At 41.7% G+C, this 27,969-nt stretch overlaps 1 pseudogene across 1 annotated transcript; it reads left to right on the top strand.

The window, feature by feature from the left end:
* Window positions 1–296: 296 nt before the first annotated feature.
* Window positions 297–5,010, top strand: LOC307097638 (mesoderm posterior protein 2-like; annotated as a pseudogene). Its single transcript has 2 exons — window positions 297–443; window positions 3,989–5,010. The product of its transcript is annotated as a mesoderm posterior protein 2-like (transcript).
* Window positions 5,011–27,969: the final 22,959 nt, after the last annotated feature.

Here is a 27,969-nt window from a genome sequence, read left to right as displayed (position 1 = left end):
ATGTGTTAACCTTTATAATTATCCAACACAGTTTTGAGGCTAATGATTGAGCAGTATATCAAAAATAAAAATTATGGGTAGTTAGTATAGAGATTATTTATTAATCATAAAAGGGGGTTTCTGGGTCATTTATTCACCCATTCATTTATTTATTCACTAGAGGCCCAGTGCACGAAATTCGTGCATGGGGGTGTGGCCTCAGCCTGACCTGCACCCTCTCCAATCCGGGAACCCACAGGGGATGTTCTACTGACGGCTTAGGCCCACTCCCCAGGGTTCTCTGCTCTCTGCGGGGCATGCCTGCTCCACACCTCGGCAATGGGCAAGCAGGCCCTGCTGGGTGCTGCCTGCGGGCCACGCTTGCCTGCTCCCGTGTCGCTGAGGCAAAAGCCAAGCAGATCCTGCTGTCTGCTGTCAAGCTGCGGGGCCGAACCTGCTTGGGGGTAGGTCCTGCTGCGCCGCCCACCCTGGAGTTGCCGGTCCGGCCCTGACTGACTACCCGGGCCCTGCCTCCCTCTCCGGCCCATAAAGCAGCCTCAGCAGTTGCTGACCAGACCCTCCCCCAGCGCAGGCACATGGAGGCCCCTGCTGCCCCACCCCCAATGCTGGTCAACCCGTTACAGCATCCCAGTTAATTAGCATATTTCTCTATTATATATAGAGAGATATATGACATAAACACTATAGAAAGAGTAATGAATCCATAGATATTTCCTCTTTCCATTTTAAAAGTTCTAAATCCCTGATTTCACCATGTTGCTGATTGGGTCAATTCATAGATCAAAATTATATGTACATATCAATACATATCTGCAAACAATGTTTAAGTTGTGACAAGTCTTAACTCTTAGTTTTCAAACATTTTTACTGATTAAAGTTTTAAATAAAAGTTTTAATGTATGTCTCTGTATATATATTTGTTATAAAACATTTAGAAAAATAGGATAAAGATAGAAATTAAAATAAAGCCATCTATAACCCTATACTCACTTTTGTTGAGAATGCACCCCAACTTCACCTCCACTACACTGAAAGACCCTAAGTCAGTTCACACACACACACACACACACTTGCGCACACGCGCGCGCACATACACACACACACACACACACACACACACACACACACACACAGGCAATTCAAAAAGAAGCAAACCAAATGGCCAGCATATGACATCGTTAAAGTGCTGTAGGGGTGAAAAAGACTGCTAACTAGATATTCTATATTCTGAAAACACATTTCAAAATAAAACATAAATAAAGACTTTATCAGAGAAAGAAAACCTTAGAGAATTTACTGCCAGCTAATTTGTATCATAACATGGCTTAAAGAAATATGATGCCAGAGAGAAACTGGGATCTACATCAAGAAATAAAGAGCTCTGTCCATGTAGTTAAGTTGGTTAGAGTATCATCCTGATTAGTCAATGACTTATTGGCCATTTTAGAACACTCCGATACGTAACAGCAGAATATATATATATATTCCTTTCAAATGCATAGGAAACACTTTCCCAGATAAACCACAGTTTAAGCCCAAAACAAACAAACAAACAAACAAAACATACCTCTACAAAGTTAAGAACTGAGTTAGGCAAAATATTTCTCTAATAATGAATTAAAATTATAAATCAATAGCAATACAAAATCTTCCTCCCTCCCTACTTCTCCTCTCTCTCTAGTCAATAAGTAATAAATTAATTAAATAAATAAAGACTTTTTTTTAAAGTTCTGGCTGGGTGGCTCAGTTGGTTGGAGCATCCTTCCATACATAAAAAGGTGGCAGGTTCGATTCCCAATGAGGACACATACCTAGGTTGCAAGTTCTATCCCAGGCACGCATGGGAGGCAACCTATCAGATCTCTCTCTCTCTCTCTCTCTCTCTCTCTCTCTCTTCCTCTCTCTCTCTTTCTCTCTCTTTCCCCTTCTCTTAATCTAGAATCAATATAAAAAAAAACATATCCTCAAGTGAAGATTAAATAAAAACACCATACTTGAAATTTCATAAATAAAGCTAAATATAAACTTGCTTTTTTTTTCTTTTTAATTGTTCTAAAATATAAATTACTAGGAGAAACCAAGATTGTGGCATAGGTAAACACCTATACTGCTGCCTCGCACAACAATTTCAAAACTGCAACTGGAAGACAAAGTGGACATCGTCCAGAACCACTGGAAAGCTGGCTGAGTGGAAATTCTACAACTAGAAGGAAAGAGAAAAGGACACTGAGACTCAGGAGCTGTGGAGGTGAGGAGACTCATGCATGCATGGAGAGGGTGGGCAGCTGAATACGTGGCTGGCTTACACGCGGTGTGTGGAGAGGGCGGGCAGCAAGCGCGCGGCTAGCTTTCTCATTCAGGAGGGAAACAAAACCTCCCGACTGTACTTAAATCTAGCTCCAGGTGAGACTTTGGATACCAGACTCATTCGGCTTAACTACAACAAGACTGCACACACAGCCCACAAAGGGGCACACCAAGAGTGTCCACCTCAGGTAACTGGGGAGGCCGAGCCACTGGGCCCTGCTAGGACACCTAGCACACAAAGCCACTCCATCAACTCAGGGAAGCAGCAAAAATGCAGAGACAAAGAGGCAGTCCACAAATGAAGGAAATGGAGAAAAGCAAAAGACTGGATATAGATGCGGGGGCCTGATGCGGCGGGGATCTCCCTTTTCCATGGCCAGCACGGAGAGAGATGAAACTGGTTCTTGATAGAGGCGTCCGGGGATTGAGAAATAAAGAGACACAGAAGTAGATGGAAGCTGGGTCCCGGGTGGGTCGCTGACCTCTTCTGCTGGAGAGACAGACGACTCCCTGAGCCACGCAGCACATTTATTTATACTCCCATATACAAGGGGGGTTCACCGGAAAACTTAAGATTAAAGGAGCTTGGGAGGGCCCAGGTCTATTTCATTTCCTCTTTTCCGGTGCTAGACTGGTTCCACATCTCAAAGCCCTCTTCCGGAACCTAGACAAAGGTAAGCCAGGAAATGACAACACCTCCGCACTCCTGGGGCGGGGTGCAACTGACATGACTCTGTCAAATATCTTGGGCTTAGTCAACAGCAATCTAAAGAATGTCCATGTGTCTTCCCAGGGGGCCCTCTACATATAGAGTTCAAAACCACTGTTATAAGGTTTTTCAAGAATTTCCTAGAAAAGGCTGATAAATTTAACGAGACCCTCGAGGATATGAAAAAGGATCAACTAGAAATTAAGCATACACTGACTGAAATAAAAAATATTATACAGAGACCTAAAAGCAAACTAGAGGATCGCAGGAATCAAGTCAAAGATTTGGAATACAAAGAAGCAAAAAACACTTAACCGGAAAAGCAAAAAGAAAAAAGAATCCAAAAAGTGGAAGATAGTGTAAGGAGCCTCTGGGACAACTTCAAGCGTACCAACATCTGAATTATGGGGGTGCCAGAAAAAGAGAGAGAGCAAGATACTGAAAACCTATTTGAAGAAACAGTGACAGAAAACTTCCCCCACCTGGTGAAAGAAATAGACTTACAAGTCCAGGAAGTGCAGAGAACCCCAAACAAAAGGAATCCAAAGAGGACCACACCAAGACACATCATAATTAAAATGCCAAGAGCAAAAGACAAAGAGACAATATTAAAAGCAGCAAGAGAAAAACAGTTAGTTACCTACAAGGGAGCACCCATACGACTGTCAGCTGATTTCTCAACAGAAACTATGCAGGCCAGACAGGAGTGGCAAGAAATATTCAAAGTGACAAATAGCAAGAACCTACAACCAAGAATACTCTACCCAGCAAAGCTATCATTCAGAATTGAAGGTCAGATAAAGAGCTTCACAGACAAGAAAAAGCTAAAGGAGTTCATCACCGCCAAACCAGAATTATATGAAATGCTGAAAGGTATTCTTTAAGAAGAGGAAGAAGAAAAAGATAAAGATAAAAATTATGAACAATAAATACGTATCTATCAACAAGTGAATCTAAAAACCAAGGGAATAGGCCGGCCAGAGCCTCACCAAGATCTAGACGCTGCGCCTGGCCATCCGCTACATCGGCCACCTGTCGGCCGTGCTGGGCCTCAGCGAGGACAGCCTGTGGCGCCGGCGCCCACGACGCAGGGAGGAAGACGTCCCCTCCGGGCTGTCCTCTCTGCCCTGATGGCGGCCCCACGCAGGCACAGACGCTGACGCAAGCGCACGGCCAGATCCTGGGCTCTGCCGCCTCCGCTGCGGGGTCTTGGGTGTCTCCGCCTGCCTGTCTAGGAGTCCCAGCAGCGCCCGAATGCTTGGGAAGCAGGATCCTCGACGTGGGTCCTTGGGTCTCACCCCCTTACTGTTCTGGGCAGTCGCTTCCGCAAGTGTCCCAACGTAGGGCCCTGATGCGGCCCTTTGGACGCCGCCTGAAGCCGGTTCCGGAACGCAGACACCTGGAGAGCCCGGGACCCCGGCCGTGCCCTGGACGCCGCCCCCTGCTGTCCCAGAGCCCACTGCAGTGTACCAGGGTATCTGTGTGTCTCCGGAGTCCTATCTGTTGCCAGAAACCCCACCCCTCCGGCCGGCCCAGCATGCAAGAGACTGCAGCCTCAGTCCCAATGGGGATACTGGAGCCACAGTGCAGAGGTGCTGCCCAGCTCGGAGCACCAGGGACCAGACCCCACCTTCCATTTCAGTGACGAAAGCCCTCTCCAGAGCTCAGGCCTGCAGCTCAGTGGCTGCCCTGAACTTTGGCAAGAAGACTTGGAGGGGGGCCACCTGAGCATCTTCTATTAATGGCCTTGCCTGTCCCCTTTTCAGCTAGGAATCAAGCCTGTAGTGTGGGCGCCCTCATTTGTGAGGTCAGTGGTTTTCAAACTTTCCTTTAGCCAGGGATCCCTTTTCCAAGTGATGCCTTTCACGGAAGCAGTGTTTGGTGGCCTCCCTGGCTGGCGTGGGGGCTGGGGCAGTGCCCTCTGCTCCTAGGCACCCCCCAAAATGATCAGTGCCCTGAAGAGCACAGCCTGAGCTGCAGAAACATGGGGGCTGCTTGACCACCAAGTTGGCAGGGCTGGGACTGATGAGATGGATTTAAGGGAGTGGGGTGGGCTGAGGGTAGACCCTTACATACTTTGTGTTTAAAAAAATACAACACAGCCCTAGCGGGTTTGGCTCAGTGCATAGAGTGTCGGCCTGTGGACCAAAGGGTCTCGGGTTCGATTCCAGTCAAGGGCACGTACCTCGGTTTCAGGATCCTCTCTGGCCCTGGTCAGTGCACATGCAGGAGGCAACCAATCTATATCATTCTCTCCCATCAACATTTCTGTCTTTCTCTCTCTGAAAAAATGTCAATGGAAAAACTATCCTCGGGTGAGGATTAAAATGTAAATAATTTTTTAAATAAATAAAAATAAAATAAAAACCAAGTAATAAAAAATCTGATGAACAGTATTAACTGGTGAATATAATAGAACCAGGGGCATAGAAAGGGAGTGGACTGACAATTCTCGGGGGGAAAAGGGGAGTGGGGGGTGCGGGAAGAGACTGAACAAAAAGCGTACACCTATAGATGAGGACAGAGGGTGGGGTAGGAACCTGGTGGAGGGGAGCTATGGGGGGGGGGGGAAGAGGAACAATTGTAATAATCTGAACAATAAAGATTTATTAAATTAAAAAATAATAAATAAATAAAATATAAATTACTAACCAAAGCAAAATATGAGCAGTGTATTTTGCATTATAACTTAAGTGCAAGTTCCTACAAGTATTGCACAATAGAGGAAAGGAAGAAATTTAGAGTATCCTCTTTGGTTGTGCTTATATATGAAGTAGTTTAATATTATTTAAAGATAGAATCTGAATAAAGATGCATACTGTTCATTTGAAGGCAACCTCTGGGAAAATGTAAAAGAGTATGAAAAGTGAGATACTAATACAGTAAAAATGAAATCATAAACAATCCAAAGCCAGAAAAGGGGACAAAGAAACAAATATCAGATAAAACTAATAGAAAACTGTTAAAAGGATGATAAATTTTAATCCAACCACATCAATAACATTAAAATAAAAGTATGGAAAAGATACATCAGGCAAACATATCAAAATAAGCATGGAGTCATCATATTTATAAGATAAAGTCAAATATCCAAGAAGAAGTAGTCCCAAATGTGTATGGACCTAAAAACAGTGCTTCACAATCCATGAGGCAAAACTGATGAACTGAAAGGAGAAATAGAAATTCTACAGCTGGAGACTTCAACACTTTTCTCAGTAATTGATAGAACAAGTAGCGGAAATTCGGTAACTACATAGAAGCCCTGGACAATGTTATTAATCAAGTTAACTTATTGGCCATTTTAGAACAGCAGAATATATATTCTTTTCAAATGTATAGGAAACACTTCCCTACACAAACCACAGTTTAAGCCAAAAAGCCATACCTCAACAAAATTAAAGAATTGATTTAGGCAAAATATTCTAACAAGAGTAGATTAAAATTATAAATCCATAATGAAAGATAGGTGGAAATTCCCCAAATATTTTGAAATTAATACAATTCCTATGGGTCATGAGGGTCAAAGAGAATATAACAGGGAAGTTTAAAATATTTTGAATTGAATGAAAACAACATTAAAATTTAGGTGATACAGGAAGTTAAAGCAGTGGTTAGAGAAATATGTGTACATTAAATACCTATATTAGATCAGATAAAATATCTTAAATCAGTGCTCTAAAGTTTCTACTGTAAGAAATTTGGAAATAAAAAATAAAATTAAATCCAAAACAAGAAGAAAAAAATAAAAGTGGAAATCAATGAAGTTGAAAACAACAACAAAAAATAAGAAACATAATAGACACTAATGTTTCTTTGAGAGGTGTCTTAAAAATAGAAAATAAAATCATGCCATTTAATAAAAATTGAAAAATAAATAAAACCAAACAGAAAAGAAAAAGGTCAGTAAAACTGGCAGGTCTCTAGCTAGGCGAACCAAGAAAAAAAGAGAAAATACACAAATTACAAATGTCAAAAATCAAAGAGGCAATATTATAACACAGTGATGGCAAACCTATGACACGTGTGTCAGCACTGACACGCGTAGCCATTTCTGATGACACGCGGCCGCTGAGGCGGCCGCATGCCGAGGATGAAACATTTGCTGCTCCTGAGGATGAAACATTTGCGAAATAATGTTTTTTCCTCAAAGTGACACACTACCCGAGTTATGCTCAGTTTTTTGGCGAAGTTTGACACACCCAGCTCAAAAGGTTGCCCATCACTGTTACAACAGGTTACTAGCAGAAAACTATACAAAATACTATACCCATCAATTCAACCACTGAAATTAAACAGTAAAGTTCCTTGATAGACTCAAACTCCCAAAACTGACCAAAGAATAAAATATTTCTGTGTCTATTAAGGAATAGGATTTATACTTTAAAACTCTCCAAAACACCAAACTGCAGGCCCAGATCAAATTTTATTAGTGAAATTTCATCAACTGATCAAGGACCTTAATCTATGTTTCTGTTTTAATACACTTACTTAAAATATATTGTTGACCCATTAACACTGGACTCACATAGCATTGTAAGTCATGTCTGAACAAAGCTTATCTTGCACAGTTGTTTGTATGAAAAAAAAACATGCAGGCTATGATTATTACAATAGCTTTATTAAGTACTAGTAGCCCATTTGCAGGAAGAATCCTGCAAGCGGCCGCTGCGGCCGAGTGCGCTGCCGCTGCCGCTGCTGTTGCGGCCGCCACGCCTGCACCCGCGTGCCGCTGCCGCCCGCCCCACTCCGCCCCGCCCCGCCCGGCTCTGCCCAGCCTGGGCTTTCCCTCTGGCAGCCACCTTGCTTTCCGCTTTTCCTCCCTCTTCCTTCTAAGTTGTCTTCAGTCTTCACTCCTCCCTCCCTCAGCGTATGCAAATTAACAGCCATCTTTGTTGGATAATTTACATACTCGCCCTGATTGGCTGGTGGGTGTGGCTTTGGCTGGTGGGCGTGGCTTGGGCATAGTGAAGGTGCGGTCAATTTGCATATTACTATTTTATTAGGAAGGCTGTTTTACATACTCACACCCATAAACCTACTTTTGCCCTCCCCTACAACTTATTTGTCCTACTCAGCACAATAACACAAAACCAAAAAAAAAAAGACAGATTGGAAAGGAAGAAATAAAACTGTCCCATTGTCAGAAAACAAGATTTTTTACCTAGAAAATGCCAAAGAATCTAAATAAAAAAGGCAACTAGAACTAAAAAGCAAGTTTTTAAGGTTGCAGAGTATAAGGACAATATGAAAAAATCAATTTAGTCTGTATGTCACAATGAATAATTAGAAATGAAAATAAAAGTCATAATATACAATGGCACCAAATACCATATAACACAGGTATGCATCTTACAAAATATGTGCAAGATCTTTATGCATAAAGTCATAAAGCACAAATTAAAAAAAATCAAATAGTATCAAAGTTAATGGAACAATCTACTAGTATACTATGTTCCTGATTAAAAACCTCAGTAAATCTTAATATGTCAATTCTTCCCAAATCAAATGTACAATGCAAGTTTGATAACAATTTCAAATTTGGTTTTGGGTGTGTTTTTTTTTAGAACTTGACAAGCTGTTTCTAAAATCTATTATGTAAAGGCAAAGAAACTAGAGTAGCCAAAACAATTCTGAAAATTTGGATGACATATACACCTGATTTCCATACATACCATAAAGTAGGTGAGACAGTGTGGTGTGTGGTTTTGGCAGAAAATCGATATATACCAGTACATCAAGGAAGCACAATGGAAAGTCCAGTAATAGATCTACACATATATAGCTAATTTCCACAAAGATGCAAGGTCAATTCAATGCAGAAAGAGTTTTTCTTTTCACATGTGGCTCCAGCATATGGAAAAGATTGCATCTATCTTCATATCTCACATTCAATACAAAAAATCCACCCAAAATGGATCACAGACCTAAATAAAAACCTAAAACTTTATGGTGCTTGATAGAATAGATCAAATAAGCTATGCCTTTCTGATTCTTGGTTATCAAATTATCCTCTCAATATCTGAGAGAGAGGTTAAAATCAACAATAATTTTGTAATTGTCTATTTCTCCATTGTCTTTTTTTGCTTCAAGTATTTTGAAGCTCTGTTGTGGTGCATGTACATCTATAATAATAAAAAAATAATATGCTAATTAGACCGGACAGCCAAATGACCTTCCGGACAACCTTCCTGACAAAGCCAGGGCTGCAAGGGCCAAGCCCCTTGCACAAATTTCATGCATTGGGCCTCTAGTTCTATCTAATAAAAGAGTAATATGCAAATTAACCATCACTCTGCTACACCCACAAGCCACGCTCACCAGCCAATCAGGAGCGCGTATGCAAATTAACCAAGATGGCTGTGGCCACATAGAGAGCAGGAGGCTTGGGTTTCCCCAGCAATGGAGGAAGCCAAGCTTTCTGCACACCCTGGTGGGCCCAGGCCTCCACTCAAGGCTACAAAGTTTCAATTATAGAAGATAAATAAATCCCAACAAAAAAGGCTGCAGCCATGGAGCAAGCAGGAGGCTTGGCTCCGCTCAAGGCTACAAAGTTTCAATTATAGAAGATAAATAAATCCCAGATCCCAGGGCCTCCGCTTGGATCACCAGGGGGTGATCAGGCCTAAACAGGCAGTTGGACATCCCTTGAGGGGTCCAAGATTGGAGAAGATGCAGGCTGGGCTGAGGGACACACACCCCCGTGCACAAATTTCATGCACCGGGCCTCTAGCTTATAAATAATTACAGTTCCTTCAAGTATTAACCCTATTATTATAAGGACATGTCTCTCATGGTCTCTTGTAACCCTTCTGTTTTTGAGTCTTTTCTTATATTAATATAGCCAGTCCAGCTTTTCTAATCTTACTATAAATATAGCATTCTTTTCCTACTTCTTGTGTTCACCCTATTTGTGTCTTGTGTCTTATTATAGCCCTCATAGACAACATGCAGCTGCTTCCAGTTCTTGCTTTTGACCCCTCTGAAAAACTGTTTTTGGACTGGAGTGTTTTGCCCATTTTACTTGAAGTAATTATTGGTATGGTTGTATTTAGGTCTGCCATTTTGATGTTTGTTCTAGTTTTTATGTTTCTCCTTTTTCCTTATTTTAATTAAAATTATTTTTAGTATTCCATTTTAATTCTTCTCTTGGCGTCTACCTCTAGGGTTTTGTATCTCATTTTAGTGTTTGCTAGAGCTTATAAAATCCATCTCTAATTTATGACAACACTCTTAATGTTTAATCAGTTAATTTAAAATATTGAAAACTTGTAGCAGTATATCTACAGTTATCCCCATCCTTTGTGTTATTGCTGATATATATATATATATATTACATCTATATATAATAAACCAAAATTTTATAATTTTGCTATAATTTTTTCTCGCAGCCACGATATGTCTTAAAATTTAAGATAGAAAAAGAAAATTTTAATATTTTATATTTACTAACATATTTATTACTTCCTGTATACTATATTTCTTCTTATAGGTCTGAGTTACCATCTGTATCCTTTTTCCTTTAGCCTAAATAACTTCCTTCAGAAATTTTAGATCAAGTATGCTAGATTAATTGCATAAAAAATTTATGGTGGATAATTTCAACCATTTGAACATGTCATTCAATGTCTTGTGGACTATTGTTTCTGATTAGAAGTCAGTCATTAATTGTATTTTATTCTCTTGCCTATAATTCACCACTAACCCCCATGTTATTAAAGGGTCAACTGTACATTTATAACCCTTGATCTCAAAATTAACATAAACGTCCTCTTTAGATACACAAGACTAACAAAGGCACCTCAGTTGCCTAGTAACATTGTAATACCATTTAAATTATGATTATAAAGAATTATGCTAATATTTTCAAATCTGTCTCACCTCAAATTTTCCCACCCTAAATTGTCAGCATAATTTCAGCTTCAGGCAAACAACTCAGCCAATTTCTGAGTTTTATTTCTTCTAAAATTTTCGAAAATCTATCAGCTTTTCCTGTCACTAAGTGAACACTTTCCTTTAGGCCATCTTTCCTGCTGCTCCCACAGCTCATCTTAACAGCATTGATGTATTATTAGATGAAATATTATGCAAAATAATGACCTACTGTTACAAGAAGAAAAATATTTAAATGTCTTTCTAGCATGAAAATAATCATAGCAAACATAAGCATAAATAATGCTTAGTATAAGACCCTGGACAAATTCATTTATTTTCCCTTAAAACATTGATAATATTTTGTGATTGTAGCCTTGTGTTATATTGACTTTTATGACAGGACCTAATTGTTTTCTCACTTTTTTTTAAAAAAAAGACATTCATTCTGGTAGGAATCACATAAACAAAACATCATCCTGGGGAGAGATCCACAATGGCAGCAGAGTCAGTGGAAGCTACACTCCCCTTCTCCAGGACCAAACTGGAATTACAACTACAATATAGACAATCAACCTGAATGACCAACTGAAGACTAGCTGAAGAGAAGTCTTATAACCAAACATTTACAGAAGTCACATGGAGACTGGTAGGAAGGAAGGAAATGCAAAAAGGACTGGCTGTGCTCCCATGGGTGGATGTCTCAGTTGCAAAGGTTCCCCCTGAGAAGCATGGTGTCTCAACCCCAAGCCAGGTTCCCACCCAGAGCACCAGAGCCAAGAAGAGGCACCCACGTAACATCTAGATGTGAAAGTCAGCAGGGATTCTGTCCGCCAGGGAGAGACAGGAGTCAAATAGAGACACAGGCCCCCTCTTAAGGGGCCAATGCACAAAATCTCATTCACAGCCACTCACCTGGGGCTATGGCAGAGGGTGGAGCAAGTCCCTCCACACAACATCAATAGCCTCAACCTTTGGATTCCCTCTGAAGCTTTCTCCCTGCTGAGGAATCAGCTGTGTGGGACAAGGTATAGAGGTCTAGGCAGATGCAGGGAGTGTCAGTGACTGAGTGGTGTGGCTTTGGGGCAGGGACCATTCCTCCCACTTTTCCAAGAACCTGATTGGTGCATCCCCTTATAGGAGATCCTCTAGCCCCTCTCTGGGCTCTTGGTTGCTTCAATCCTCCTGACTCTTGGTAGCTGAACCCTGCCAAGGTCTGGGCAAAATCGGGACAGACTGGGTTGTGTGGCTCTCTCTGGGGAGGGGCCCACTTCCCCTACCATCACCTAAGACTGACCAGCACCTCCCCGTCATGGGAGATCCACCAGCCCCATCCTGCCAACTCCCAGCAGCCCAGCCCTGCTGAGATCAGGCTCCTGGCAGAATCTGGGACAGACTGAGTGTGTGGCTGTAGGACAGGGTCCATTTTTCTCTTGCATACAAGACCAGCTCAGAAGCCTCCATTCACATGGACAAATATTGGTATGTTTGGGCCTGAAAAACTCTGCTAACCTTATCCTGATGACCCAACCGGATCACAAAGATCCACATACACTCAGTGAGTGGCAGCTAGACTTGGCATACCCTGGAACATTTGCTGAGTAGCCCCAGATGCAGCACTGGCAGAGTTTTAACCTGTATCAATCTAGTCAACACAACTTGTCCCTACCTGGTGATTCACTGAGAGCCTACCTCATGAAACTCGAGTACCACCGGCAGCTCTTTCTGTGACTGAGCCTAACAGGTAGCCAGAAGTCAGAGGCAGATCTTGGGCTGCCTTGGGACTTCAGCTGACCTATCCCAAGATGCAGTGCCGGTAAAAGCCAGCCTTGGTTCACAGCTTGATCCTTCCCATTCACTCCCAGGCCCAGTAGAGGCAACCACAAACTGTGAGTCACTTTGTAATGCCAAACAGGTTATCCAGGGCCAGTCACAGGCAGTGTCTGACATTGTCCTGCACCAGAGTTCCCCCCAAGAGATCCCAGACTCAATATACCCACTGGCCAGCTTCAGGCAACAGCAGAGCAGGATCCAATTAGCTTCATAAGTGGCATATCTCAGCAGGCACCCTGCTAAGGTGTATTCCATTTCTTGTGGGAAACACCTGCATAGCAGCCCATGCACTGTGGTCAGGGTTGATCCTTATAGTCAGCTATCCTAAAGGTTGACCCCACACACAAATAAGCCAATAGCAATCAAGACTCTATTACAACAGGAGGGCCCTCATAAACTACACAAGAGAAATTACTGAAGTATCCAGCTAAGGTGATCAAGGATGCCACTGGGTACCACACGAAACCTACTAAATAAGGCTACCCTACTGATGGTCATACCTAATACAAATAAACAAACCAAAGAGGTAGGAAAAAATGGGGAGACAAAGAAAAATGCCCCAAAGTGAAAGAATAGGAGAAATCTATAAATAAATAAATAATGAAAGAGCTAAATGGAATGGAAGAAAGTAATTGATCACATATAAAGTTAAAAAATGGTTTTAAGAATGCTCAAGGAACTTTGAGAGGACTATAACAGCATGACTAAGTACCACTATATATATAAAAGTCCAGCTACTGAACAGTGGAACGACCAGAACGACTGATCGACCAGTTGCTATGACACGCACTGACCACCAAGGGGCAGGTGCTCAATGCAGGAGCTGCCCTCTGGTGGTCAGTGTGCTTTCACAGTGGGAGCACCACTTGGATGACCGGGATGAACAGCTGCTCCCGCAGTGGAAGCAGCTGCTAGCAGGCCCAGGTTGAGGCTGAGTCTCTGCACCTGTCAAATACCTGAGACAATCCGTATTCTGGCCTGACCCCATCAGTTGATGCAGGCCCTCTAATGTGTGTACTAGAAAAAGTGCGGGAAGCTGGCAAAGGCAGATGGCAAGAAGGGATGTGACTGTGCCCCCCCCCCCCCCCCCCAGGGAGGCTGTCCTGATGGCTGAGGATCTTGAAGCACAGCTGCCCTGAACATCCTTGATGGTGTCACCGACGTGGCATCACACATCAAGGCCATTCACCGAGTGGCTTTGGGGTGCAAAGCTCTCTGCCAGGTTCCTCCAGGACACAGAACACGCTTTTACCCAAGACATTACCCCAAAATATCAGCTCAGACTAATTTCCTCATTCAGCAGCAGCTCAGAGGGCAGGTACACAGCCACTCAGCTGACTGGGATGAGCAGTGCTTCCACAGTGGGCCAGTCCCTGCAAGTCCCCACCAGTGCATGAATCCGTGCACCAGGCCTCTAGTAGAAACGATAAAAAAAGAACCAGTTAGGAATGAAAAATACAATGTCTGAAATGAAGAATACACTGGAAGGAACAAACAGTAGTTTGGATCAAGCAGAAGATTAAATCAGCAATTTGGAAGACAAGATAGAAAAAAAAACAATCAAGCATGCACACATACACAGAAAGAAAAATGAGGATAGGTTAAGGGACCTTTGGGACAACATGAAGTTTAACAACATCCTCATCATAAGGATACCTGAAGAAGAGAGAGAACAAGGGATCAATAACCTATTTGAAAAATATAATGACCTAAAACTTCTCTAACCTGGAGAAAGGAAAAGACACATAAATTCAGAAAGCTTAGAGAGTCCCAAACAAGGTAAACCCAAAGAGGCCCATATCATGACACATCATAGTTAAAATGGCAAAGGTTAAAGACAAAGAATATTAAATGCTTCAAGAGAAAGAATGTCAGCTGATTTCTCAACAAAAATATTTCAAGCCAAAAAAGCAAGGACCTACAACCAAAACAACTTTACCTAACAAGGTAATCATTTAAAATTGAAGGAGAAATAAAGAGCTCCCCAGACCCAAAAAAACAAAACAAAAAACAAACAAACAAACAAACAAAAAAGGAATTCACTGCCAACAAACCAGTATTACAAGAAATGTTGAAGGGTCTTCTTTAGGAAAAAGAAGAAAAAAATTAGGAAAATAGTTAAAAGAATAAAATGGCAATAAATACATGCCTATCAATATTCAATTTAAATGTAAATGGCTTAAATGTTCCAACCAAAAGACACAGAGTGGCTGAATAGATAAGAAAACATGACCCATATATATGCTGTCTATAAGAGACTTGTCTCAGATACACACAGACTAAAACTAAAGGAATGGGTAAAGATATTTCAAGAAAATAGAAATAATTAAAAAAAAAACTGAGGTAGCAATATTTATATCTGACAAAATAGACTTTAAAACAAAGGCTATAGTAAAAGACAAAGAAGGACATTACATAGTGTTAAAGGGATCAATACAACAAGAGAATATAATCCTTGTAAACATTCATACACCCAACATAGGAGCAGGCCTTGCTCAAAATCACTAATCATCAGAGAAATGTAAAGAGATATCACCTTACACCTGTTAGAATGGCTAACATCAATAAATCAACAAACAAGAAGTGCTGGAGGGGATGTAGATAAAAGGGAATCCTCATGCATTGTTTGTGGAAATGCAGATTGGTGCAGCCACTGTGGAAAGCAATATGGAGTTACCCCCTCACCCAAAAATTAAATATGGAACTGTTTTATGACCCTGTGATTCCACTTCTGGGAAACCTGAAACACTAGTTCGAAAGAATATATGCACCCCTATGTTCACTGCAATATTATATACAACTAGAAGCCCAGCGCATGAAATTGTGTGGTGCCACCCACCCGTGCACACCTCACCTGGTGACTGGTCATTGGTTGTTATGGCGTCACGACCACTGGGTTTTTATTATATAGATAACTAAGATTTGGAAACAGCCCAAGTGCCCATCAGTAGATGAGTGGATAAAAAACTGGTACATTTATACAATGGAATACTACTCAACCGGAAAAAAAGAAAGAAAGAAATATTACATTTTGCAACAGCATGGATGGACCTGGAGAGTGTTATGCTAAGTGAAAAAAAGTCAATCAGAGAAAGACAAGTACCATAAGGTTTCACTTATATGTGGAATCTAATGAACAAAATAAATAAACAAAATAGAAACAGACTCAGATACAGAGAACAGACTGGCAGCTGTCAGGGAAGAGGGGTTGTGGGACTAGGTGAAAAAGGTGAAGAAACTGAGGAGGAAATAACTCATTGACACAGACAACAGTATGATGATTACCAGAGAAAAAGGGGTGGGGGCAGGTAAAAGAGGGTAAAGGGGGGCAATATGGTGATGGAAGGAGATTTGATTTTAGGTGGTGAACGCATAATATAATATTCAAATGATGTATTATAGACTTGTATACCTGAAACCCATATAATTGTATTAACCAATGTTACCCAATAAATTCAATAAAAAAGAAATTTCAATTTTTCTTATTTATATTAAAGAGGAAGAAAGCCAAACAAATAATAGTATATAATACTATTATAAATAAACTATTAGAAGAAGAGGAACAAATATTTTTACTCAGATAAATGACAAGTATTTGTGAAAAAAGAAACATTTTTAAAGTGTTTAATGCTAAAAATTAGTTAATGTAGAAATTTTAAAATTAGAAGACCTCAGAAAACAAACATCTGACCTTTAAGATTACAGATAACCATTTAGCAAAAATTAAATTATAATATGCAAGCAATACTAAGGCTACCCAAATGTGAACTTTGGATTACATATAAGTTATTAGAGATATTTTACTGTGTGATACATTTCACACTTATGTATTTTTAGTGCAAATGTAAAAAAAAAAAAAAAAAACCACACTCATTGCTTCAAAACTGTTTAAGCCATTACATGCAAAATACTAAATGCAAAGCTTTAGAAGGTACAAAGTTTAATGAAAGCATACCCTTGCTTCTGAGAATTTTAGAAGAAATAAAAGACATCAAAATCATCCTTTACAGTGATTTCAGACTGCAATAAATTGATATTCCATTTTATTCATTAATTCCATAGCTATTTTTGAGTCCTTACTCTATTATAGAAACTATTACAGCATATACTTTCAATCAATTGAGCTTGACTTTCATGATGTCTTTACTTGAGAGATTTAGATGTCTCTGGGAAACAAATTACATAAGAAGTGGAAGAACACTAAAAAATCTCTGGATTAATGGCCAGTTCTTAGGAAAAGGGAATTTAAAAAAAAGAAAAAGAGAAGGATGGAGGGAAGGATCAAGGAAGGAAGGAAGGAAGGAAGGAAGGAAGGAAGGAAGGAAGGAAGGAAGGAAGGAAGGAAGGAAGGAAGGGAAAGAGAAATGAAAAGGAAAAGAAGGGGAGAAAGAAAGAGAAGGGAAGGAAAGGAAGGAAGGGAAGGAAACATGAAAGGGGAAAAGAAAAAGGTAAGATCAGTATGACCAAATGACTCTGTAAATGCATAGCAGAAGGCTTATTCTTGCTTCTCACCTGCAACAGGATAAACCTCAGAAAGACGGGACAATATTTCTCTCCCCACTTCTCCACAGACCACTCGGCAGTTTCGGTTTTATGAAAAATCAGTTTTATCAGTTGTGATGCCTCGTTGGAAATGGTGACACTGCTCCAGTCTTCAGTGCCCAGTGGAAAAGAACAGCAGGGCCTGGCAGGGACAAGGTGCCTGCAGTGTGTGCTTTACCCAATGATGCAACAGCCATCAACGGCAGTGACTAGTAGGTACTATGGTACCCAAAAGAAACCAGAGTGGCACCTAGGAGAGCAACAGGGCCCAGAAGATATAACAAGATTGCCCATTACATAACATGTGATCATCCAACCAACCTTTCAATGAAAACATATGATACATTTATCAGGGACTCCAAAAAAAAATATTATATCGGAGATAACATATTTCTGAAACAGGAAGAGACCCTACATGAGCCAAGTGAAATCTTTATTATTATCATTAATATAAGCCCACACACAGTAAGACCTGAAGAAGCAGATGATCCTGAATAACCAGGAAAGCAGAAGGGAGAAAAGTTTATCCCCATCTTCACCCATGTTCTTAAGAAACATGTGTGTTTGTTGAGCTTGCTATTAACAAAGAAGGAAAAGTAGCACCTTTTGCCAACCTCTTCCTTGGTACCAGGGCAAGAAGAGAAGTGGTTTGGCAATAACACGGATGCCATGGCTTCTCTTGGGTCATGGTAAGCATAATGCTGGGCTGTCGCCCCCACTGCTTATCTCGGGAAAGCTGAGGAGTTGAATAAAGTCTCATAGTAGAAACTGAAACCGCAGGATGCACACTGGACAGTGTGGGTCTTCCCGGGGACCTTGGAAGTCGTTATTTGTTGTTTTCTCTTGTTCCTGTCTCCACAGGTGGGAACTTGTGCTTCTCTAATTCGTCTTTCCTAAATCAGTACTGGCCCCCTGTGCAACTATATTCTTTACTATAACAAATAATATGACATCAAGAACTATCACATTGTTTTTCAGTCATTAAGCAGCATTTCTTAATGAGAAACAATTTATTTTTGTTTCTGCAAAGCACCTATAATAATAAAAGTGCAATATGCTAATTAGACCGGACAGCCAGATGACCTTCTGGACGAAGCCGGGGCTGCGAGGGCCGAGTCAGCCACTGCGACTGTGAGGGCCGAACCCCTTGCACTAATTTCGTGCATCGGGCCTCTAGTTAGGAGTACATAAATGTGTGGACATTTGATCTTCTCGCTTCACTACCAATTATAGTAATAATAACTCAACATTTTAAGACTCGCTTAGGCAGTTATGAAGCTACAAGGTGAGCTCCAAGGAGGCAGAGATTTTTGTCTGGTTTGTTCACAGCTGTATCACTAGAGCCTAAAATTGTGTCTGGCACAAGTTAGATTTTCAATTTTTAATGAATCAGCATAGGTGATGAAGCTCAAGATAAAATGTAAAAACTGATTTTTAAAGTGAGACTTTAGAGTTAACTTATTTTAAATATCAGGGGAGCGTATCAGTATCAGAGAATTCCAAGCTTGGGAGACAGTCATATCTAAAATTAAGCATCAAAAGTAAAGAGGACATGGGTCATTAAGAGATGTAAAGAACAGACAGCCCAGGTAGAAGCCTACAAAGTAATCTAAGTCCCTGGAGCTAAAGAATACACTGTGTAGCCTGGCTGGTGTGTCTCAGTGATGAGCATTGACCCAGGAACCAGGTTGATTCCCAATCAGGGCACATACCTGGGTTGCGAGCTTGATCCCCAGTGCGGGGCATCAGCCTACGGATGATGTTTCTCTCTCATCAATGTTTATTTCTATATATCCCTCTCCCCTCTTCTTTCTCTAAAAATAAAATAAATAAAAAGATTTTTTAAAAGAATATATTGTATGTCCAAAGAAGAGAGAGTGATGCAGAAAGGTCTGAAAGGTTACCTGAAAGAGAGAAGAGAGAAGTAACACTGGAAAAGCAGGTTATGGTTAAGGTCACTGCAAGGTGAATACAGGGCCGTGAATACCAAGCCCCGGGGTGTGGATTTTATTCCCTCGCCGTAGAGAAGCTGCTTTCTGTTTCTGAGCATGAAAATGAAAACTACCATCTCGGTCTCAGAAAGCTTCATCTTGCAGCACTCCAGAGCGATGAGGAAAGAACTGGAGGCAAGAAGTACAATAGAGAAGCCGAGCACACCCTTCATGGACGTAAAAACAAAACCTGATGGCATGGGATGGCTTCCTCCAATTAAACCCATCTCATTTTAAAGAATGGAAGTTTGTATAACGCACTTGGGATTGGCAGAAAAAGATTGAAGGCAAAATGCTAAAAAGCCAGGGAATGTGGTTTTCTTAGATCATCTGTCAAAAATGGATTCTTTCTTATTCTCAAAGGCCTTCAGGCACCAACTGAGGAATAGTAAAACCAAAGAGGAAAAACAGCTTTTAGAGCTGAAGATAGGAACACAAAGAGAAAGGAAAAGCCCACTGGCAATAGGCACAATGATATGACAACAGTATGCTTGGCAGAAAGAGCAAAAAGTGCATGGAGGGGATGAGAAAGAAGTGTAATCCGCAAGAAGTCGTTCATAATAAACTGCACAGTTCATAGGATGCATATATTATTAGAGGGTTCAGGAGAAAAATGAAACTCAATTGCAAGAACTTGTACAGCCCTGACTGGTATGGATCAGTTGACTGGGCGTCATCCCACGCATTGAAAGGTTGCGGATTCGATTCCCAGTCGGGGCATGCAGGAGGCAGCCAATGGATGCATCAATCTCACGTGGATGTTTCTCTTCTCTCCCTCTGTAAAAAAAAAATATATATATCTTTTAAAAAAAGAACTGTACAAAGGGCAGTGCAGCCCTAGCAATTATCTAAACTTCAGGCAATCAGAGAATTAGCCTGTCCTCCCCCAGCAATTCCCAGGAAGAAAAAAAAGGGGCCCAACCACTGAGGCCACAAGAGAGAAATAAAATTTGGATCCAGCAACTATTACCAAAATTCAAGTGAGCTGGGCTTAGATGGTAAAACTAAACTCATTTCTGTAAGGTTCACACACCAATTTGTAATGTCTAACCTCAATGCAAAATAATTCTGACATAATTTAATCTCATGCTACTCATTTTTGTTGGCAATGTAAATTATATTATTATTTTCTAAGAATCAGTATCGTTTTTACAAAGAAATGTTTGAATCTGGCTCTGCTCTACCAAATATCTTTTCAACTGGACTGGTATGCTGGTAACATTGGACATACAGGATTGAGTCTCAAACCTATAGAGAAAAAAATGGGGAGAGGTTAACTACCTGATGGGCATTCGGAAGGAGGATGGCAACATGAAAGGCACATGTTATATGTTGCTGTCTCTGTATACATTTCTAACTTTCATATATGAAAAGGACTGGGATGATTCTGTCCCTTCCTTGCCCAGCACATGGCAGGAGTTTGACCATGATCTCCAGTCCATTACTTGGTGGCACTCATGCATTGCTCTACTTATTTTTAAGATTGAGTTCTTTGCATAAGAAGCAGTATGTCACCTGTGCATGTTATATACTACAATGGCCTGGAAATCATTTCTACTTTCCTGTTATGAACCCACCTGCTGTGGTTGGAGGTAAATTACCATTTCGTGGTGACAACATGGATGGATTTTGATCATATCATGCTAACTAAAAATAAAAAATAAAAAAAGTCAGAAAAAGTCAAGAGCCATAAGATTTCATTCATATGTGGGATATAAAACTGAAAGTGGCAAATGAACAAGCAAGGCAAACAAACAAAAACACTCATAGAAATAGACAACAGTATGGTGGTTACCCGAGGGAGAGGAGGTGGGGAGAAGGTAGGTAGAAAAGTAGTAAAGGGGGTCAAATATATGGTGATGGAAGAGACATTTTACTTTGAGTGGTGAGCACTCAATGAAGTATACAGAATTGTACACTTGAAACCTATAGTTTAATTAATCAGTGACACCCAATAAATTTAATAAAGAAGAAAAATCTAGCTGAAAAATAATTGTACTGAAGAATATCATCCTATATAATAAAAGGCTAATATGCAAATCGACCGAATGGCAGAACAACTGGTTGCTATGATGCGCACTGACCAACAGGAGGCAGACGCTCAATGCAAGAGCTGCCCCTTGGTGGTCAGTGAGCTCCCATAGGGGGAGCACCACTCAAGCAGAAGCCGGGCTCATGACTGGTGAGTGCAGCAGCGGTGGCAGGAGTCTCTCCTGTCTCCACGGCAGCACTAAGGATGTCCGACTGCCGGCTTTGCCCGCTCCCCATGGGGAGCCATCGGTCAGACATCCCCCGAGGGCTCCTGGACTGCGAGAGGGTGCAGGCCAGGCTGAGGTACCTCCCTGAGTGCATGAATTTCATGCACCAGGCCCCTAGTAAAATAATAAAGCACGTTATTTTGGGGGAAAATAAATTGATTAACCTGAAAGGGACTTCATTTTAAGCCACTAAATGACTGGAATGGGTAAGTTCAATTCTTTCACACATCTTGCCCCAGCCCTGAGAGAAATGAATTCACATATACCATTGGATTGTCAAATCAGACTCACATTAATCAGAGATCATACCTCAGTAGCATGCTTTCCTAAATAATTTTAGGTAGACATGAAATCAGGAGGTTCAGGTAAAGCAAACAGAAGTTTGAATCAAAGGCAACTCTGCAGGCCTTTCCTTCCCATCTAGAACATGCACCACTGGCCCCAAGTAGACCAGATTCAGGGAGTTCCTCACACAGAAGTATTTCATTTATAAAACATGTCCATTTCATAGACCAGAGTGTTGAAAAGCCTAACTGACATTCCCCAGGAAGCCATGCCTTAGCCACTCTACTTACTGCAGCTAAATGAGGTTAGATCAGGTCAGCTGACTCTTTTCTCTTCCCCCGAAGCTCTCCCTCTTCACCCACGCAGTATGGATTGCAGGTCAGCTGTTTAACTCCCTCTCAGGCAGTAATTGGAATGGTTAGAGAGGAGTAAAAAAAGTTTTATTCCTGCACTTGTGCAGATTTAAGTCCCATTTTATGTAATTTACTAGTTCAATTGTGATTGCAATCTGTCTTCCAGTTTAAATGCTATTTTGTTATTTATTTCATGAGACAGAAGGTTCCTCTACATTAGTCTTCTTTCCATATAAATTTTAACTATTTCCTGTCACTTTGATTTCAGTTCATATTTTGAAAATCCTTACATGTAGAATGAAGTTTTAAACTGATTTCAATACAGAAAGAGCATATTTAAGCACATAAATCTTCGGTAACTACTTTTTTAAAATTAAAGCCACTGGTAAGTGTGTTCTATTACTAATAGAAAGGTCACCCTAAAATGTGATATGAAAATATTTTCAATGCAACATAGGAAGTTGGCACCTCCAACTGTCTAATACATGGAATGTGTTCAATTTAAGACTTATGATGATTCCAAAGGTGTTACATGTTAGAGTTCCTAAAATTAGGGAAGTAATGAACACTCATAAGCAAGCAAGTAGATGTATGATCCAAGAAGTAGATGCTAAAATTTTAGTGGCTAAAATCTCAGTTAAAAATTATTAAAAGCAGTGCATTTTTCCTGCAACAATTGTAATAGATGTTACTTCTTGCCTTGAAAGAGTTTGCTGTTTCTTTAGTGGCGCCCCTTACATCTATATATATACATAAAAGCCTAAGCGACCGTTAAGACCAGAACAACCGGACACTATGACACGCACTGACCACCAGGGGGCGGACGCTCAACACAGGAGCAGCCCCCTGGTGGTCAGTACACTCCCACAGTGGGAGCACTGCTCAGCAAGAAGCTGGGCTCATGGCTAGCAAGCGCAGCTGCGCATGGCAGCACTACTGGGCAGTGGTGGTGGTGATGGTGGTAGTGGCAGCAGCAGCAGCAGGCGCAGTGGGGCTGGGATGAGCACAGCAGAGCTGCGCCTGGCCCCAGCTAGGGCTCCTCCCCAGCCGCTTGCCGCCTCAACACTGCTATATCCCCCCCAAGGGGTCCCAGATTGTGAGAGGGTGCAGGCCAGACTGAGGGACCCACCCGTGCATGAATCCATGCACCAGGCCTCTAGTAATTCTATATTATAACTAGAGGCCTGGTGCACAAAATTCGTGCATGGGGGGGGTGTCCCTCAGCCCAGTCTGCACCCTCTCCAATCTGGGACCCCTCGAGGGATGGCCGACTGCCCGTTTAGGCCCGATCCCAGATCGGGCCTAAACGGGCAGTCGGACATCCCTCTCATAATCCAGGATGCTGGCTCCCAACTGCTCGCCTGCCTGCCTTCCTGATTGCTCCTAACCGCTTCTGCCTGCCAGTCTGATCACCCCCTAACCACTCCCCTGCCAGCCTGATTGATGCCTAACTGCTCCCCTGCCAGCCTGATTGCCCCTAACTGCCGTCCCCTGCAGGCCTGATCCCCCCCAACTGCTCTCCAATGCTGGCCTGGGTTCCCCCGATCTGCCCTTCCCTGCATGCCTGGTCACCCCCAACTTCCCTCCCCTGCTGGCCATCTTGTGTCCACATGGGTGCAGGATCTTTGACCACATGGGGGCAGCCATCTTGTGTGTGGGAGTGATGGTCAATCTGCATATTACTCTTTTATTAGATAGGATAGAGGCCTGGTGCACAGGTGGGGGCTGGCTGGTTTGCCCTGAAGGGTGTCCCGGATCAGGGTGGGAGTTCCCTTGGGGTGTGGGGAGGCCTGAGCGAGGGGCCTGTGGTGGTTTGCAGGCCGGCCACGACCCTGGCAACCCAAGCGGAGGCTCTGGTATCTGGGGTTTATTTATCTTCTACAATTGAAACTTTGTAGCCTGGAGTGGAGCGAAGCCTTCTGCTCGCTCCGTGGCAGCAGCCATTTCTGTTGGGGTTTATGTATCTTCTATAATTGAAACTTTGTAGCCTTAAGCAGAGGCCTGGGCCGGCCAGGGTGTGCGGAAAGCTTGGCTTCCTCCATTGCCTGGGGCAACCCTAGCCTCCCGCTCTTTCCAGCTCCGTGGCTGCTGCCATTTCTGTTTGGATTTGTTTACCTTCAATAATTGAAACTTTGTAGCCTTAAGTGGAGGCCTAGGCCAGCAAGGGCAGGCGGAAAGCTTGGCTTCCTCTATTGCCTGGGAAACTCAAGCCTCCCTCCTGCTCTTTGTGGCTGTAGACATCTTGGTTGGATTTATTTGCATATTTACTCCTGATTGGCTGGTGGGCGTGGCTGGTGGGCATGGCTTATGAGTGTAGTGGAGTGATGGTTAATTTGCATATTACTCTTTTATTAGGTAGGCTATGTAAATAAAACTTCAGTACCTACATGATTGTTTCCTACATTTCAAAAGGAACTCTTGGTCTGCAGTGTCCTTTTCTTTACAAATTTGTGTTTTTTTATTTATTTTTATTGGTTCAAGTGATTAATAATTAATAAATACGATGACTTTTTACATTTGAGCCCCATTTGGAAATACATTTGAATTCACTGTATTTTATCTGAATATTTGGACTCTGAGATAAAATGATATTGTTATTTTCTTCAAAATAATATAGATAGTGACATAAGCCAAAAAGATTTGAAAGGAGCTGATAATTATTGAAGGTGGTTTAAAGGTGCTTGACGTTTATTATATTATTCTTCTACTTGAAAATATTATGTTTAAATTTTTTATAACAAAAAATTTCTTTTAATTTTTAAATGGGCTATGAAATTCCTCTTAGGCCACTCTCGGCATTTTAGTGTCTTCATTCTAGTCACTGTGAGAAATACTTTCACCATTTATTGCCAAGAATTTTCTTTTTCAGCTGTAATTTAACATTATAAGTAAAAATTATTTGGTGAGCTGTTAATCTTGTTATTTGGTTTTATGCCCCATCCCTCTGAGTCTCTCAATGCTGTTAAAAAAAAATTAATTCCCATAACACCTCAGGAGAGGTTTCAGATATTCTAATTATCTTGGTACTATTTTAGAAGAAAAGAGACTTAAAACTTGTTTGAGGTCACAAAGCAATTTGCTGTAAATGCCAGCCTAGGAAACCAAAACTTCGTGGTTCTGGAAATGAGTTCTAAGCATTGGAGGCTGCCTCAAACTGTTGCTTTGGTTGAGACCACATTAGATTAGTGGCCGTACTTTTCCATGCCACTGTCCTTTCATCTGAGAGTCACTGGTAGTTATGTACTAATTCAAATGAATCACCTCCAAATTTAAATTTAAAATGTGTTTGGCAATAGCTGCAGGCTTTATGGGTCTGTGAATATTTCTAGCCATCAGTCATAGGTTTATGATGCCTATCAGTCATCATGAGTAATGACGATCAGTGTCATAGGCCCTGGCTGAATAATCAATGCTATGCACCCTAGTGAGGTAGTAATTAATGAGATTGATGTTGTCATATCTATGAAAATAGTAAAATTCTTACAATTATTTGTAGAGAAAATAGGGAGAGTATTTTCTGTTCTGAATAAATAATCAAATATTTTTAGTCTATACATTAAGCTTATACTAATATACGTACATATACACATATATATGTTTCAGAGTTGGTATATATATATATATATATATATATATATATATATATATATTATTATGTGATAATATATATTATGTAACATATATTTTAGGATGATTTAATTAAAATAGATTTCCCAGGGGAACTAAATGTCAATGTACTGCCCTGAAAAAAATGTTGAGATACATCATGGATGGAGCTGGAGAGCATTATGCTAAACAAAATAAGTCCATCAGAGAAAGATAAATATCACGTGATCTCACTCATTTGTGGATTATAATGAACAACATAAACTGATGAATAAAAACAGAGACAGAAGCATTGATCAGACCATCAAACCTCAGAGGGAAGGTAGGGGAGAGTGGGGAGAGAGCTCAACCAAAGGACTTGTATGCATGCATATAAACCTAACCAATGGACACAGACACCAGGGGGGTGAGGGCATGAGCGGGTGGGGGAGGGGACAATGGGGGGATAAGGACACATATGTAATACTTTAATCAATAAAGAAAGGGGAGCTGAAACCGGTTTGGCTCAGTGGATAGAGCGTCGGCCTGCGGACTCAAGGGTCCCAGGTTCGATTCCGGTCAGGGGCATATACCTTGGTTGCGGGCACATCCTCAGTAGGGGGTGTGCAAGAGGCAGCTGATCAATGTTTCTAACTCTCTATCCCTCTCTCTTCCTCTCTGTGAAAAATCAATAAAATATATTTTTTTAAAAAAAAGAAAGAAAGAAAGGGGGGAAAAGAAAATATTGAGATATAAAATGTGTTTGTATTTCCTCATTTGCCCTTAATTAGTGAACTGCAGTAGAGAATATTGTCATTTAAAGTTTTATTAAAGGTTCAAAAATAGCATGAAATTATTTCATACCTGGCCCTGAAAAGGGGAAGTGAAATGGTAGTTATTTCCAATTAAGTCATATGTTAGTTTTCATTGCTGTGTAACAAATTACCACAAACTTAGAGGTAATGTTTTTAAAACAGCTCCCACTTGTTAACTTACAGTGCTGTAGGTCAGGAGTCCAGGATAGCATGGCTAGGTTCTCTGCTCAGAATATCACAAGGCTGAAATCAAGGTATCAGCTGAGCTGAGTTCTTGTGTGGGGGATCTGGAAAAAAGCCACCACCAACTGCTTGGCCCCCCTGGCAAGGTCATCCATGACCAGTTTGGCATCGTGGGGGGACTCATGACCACAGTCCATGCCATCACCGCCACCCAGAAGACCGTGGATGGACCCTCTGGGAAGCTGTGGCATGATGGCCGAGGGCCTGCCCAGAACATCATCCCTGCTTCTACTGGCACTGCAAGGCTGTGGGCAAGGTCATCCTGAGCTGAATGGAAAGCTCACTGGCATGGCCTTCTGTGTCCCCACCCCCAATGTGTCGGTTGTGGATCGGACCTGCTGCCTGGAGAAAGCTGCCAAATACAATGACATCAAGAAGGTAATGAAGCAGGCATCAGAGGGCCCCTCAAGGACATCCTGGGTTATACTGAGGACCAGGTTGTCTCCGGCGACTTTAACAGGGACACCCACTCCTCCACCTTTGATGTTGGGGCTGGCATTGCCCTCAATGACCACTTTGTCAAGCTCATTTCCTGGTCTGACAATGAATATGGCTACAGCAACAGGGTGGTGGACCTTATGGTCCACATGGCCTCCAAGGAGTAAGAGCCCCCTGGATCACCAGCCCCAGCAAGAGGAAAAGAGGCCCTCAGCTGCTGGAGAGTCCTTGCCCCAGATTGATCCCCCAACACACTGAGAATCTCCTGACCACCGTTTCTATCCCAGACCTCCTGAAGAAGAGGAGGGGAATAGGGAGCCCTACTTTGTCGTGCACCATCAATAAAGTTCACTGTACCAAGCCAAAATAAATAAATAAATAAATAAATAAATAAATAAATCTATATAATAAAGAGCCAGGGTCTAAGGACCTTTACAACTGAAGGCTGGACCAGATTGGAAGTCAGTGCTGGGTTGCCATAGTGACTCAGCACTGACTGGGGCCACTGCCGGTACCGGGACCCAGCACGGACTGCCTAGGAGGCTGCGGATCGGACATGGAGAGAGGCCTGCAGCCATTGATCAGAACTTGCCTCTCTTTCTCTCCCTGCCTGGCCAACAGCCTCACCTCCATTTCTCTCCAGGCCTCCACAGGGACTGCTGGTCAGCCCTGCCTTTCTTATCAGGCCCCATTGATAGGCCCAGAGATGCTGACTGGCATAGAAACTGACCAATCAGAACA

Source organism: Cnephaeus nilssonii (genome assembly GCF_951640355.1).
Source record: "Cnephaeus nilssonii genome assembly, chromosome: 4".
Classification (NCBI taxonomy): Eukaryota; Metazoa; Chordata; class Mammalia; order Chiroptera; family Vespertilionidae; genus Cnephaeus; species Cnephaeus nilssonii.
The sequence above is the reverse complement of the archived record's forward strand: the minus strand, read 5'-3'. Positions and strand labels throughout refer to the sequence as shown.